This window comes from Panthera uncia, chromosome A2, assembly GCF_023721935.1.
Source record: "Panthera uncia isolate 11264 chromosome A2, Puncia_PCG_1.0, whole genome shotgun sequence".
NCBI classification, from domain to species: domain Eukaryota; kingdom Metazoa; phylum Chordata; class Mammalia; order Carnivora; family Felidae; genus Panthera; species Panthera uncia.
The window spans coordinates 157808266-157808716 of NC_064816.1; the positions used below are offsets into that span (position 1 = coordinate 157808266).

The 451-nt window shown below is 75.2% G+C and overlaps 1 protein-coding gene across 2 annotated transcripts in view; it reads left to right on the top strand.

Moving 5' to 3' along the window:
* Positions 1–200: 200 nt before the first annotated feature.
* Positions 201–451, top strand: part of GALNT11 (polypeptide N-acetylgalactosaminyltransferase 11) — a 43712-nt gene continuing 43461 nt past the window's right edge. For both annotated transcript variants that reach the window (XM_049643096.1, XM_049643098.1), the window contains exon 1: positions 201–377. The gene's annotated coding sequence lies outside the window, so the exon portion shown is untranslated. The remainder of the gene's footprint in view (positions 378–451) is intronic.

The window sequence follows — 451 nt, forward strand, 5'->3', positions numbered from 1 at the left end:
TTAACGAGGCCTTTTTATACGAGAAGAAACCCGAAGGCCGCCCGTCACAGACCCTCAAGGCTCTAGCCCAAACCTCAGCCTCGACAGCGCCCGGCACCTCGCCGCGGCCGCTGGGCGCCCACGCCGGGCGAGCCGGGTGACGTCACTCCCGCGCGCGCGGGGGGCGGGGCCTTCCGTCACGTGGCCCCAGGGGCACGCGCGCTCGGGCTGAGACTGCGGCGCGGGCACTGGGCGAGCCCGCGGCCGCCAGAGCGCCCGGTGCAGCGTTTCCTTCGGTCCCGCTGCGGCTCATGCGGCTCGGACCCGGGCTGTGGCGGGAGAGAAGATGCCACGGCCCGAGTCCCAGAAGGCCGGGATCCTGCGCTGCCGGCGTCGGGGTGAGTAGCGCGCGGCCGGCCTCGGCGGCGTCTGAGCCCGCGCGGCCTCCGTCGTCCCCTCGGCGCCTCGGGCG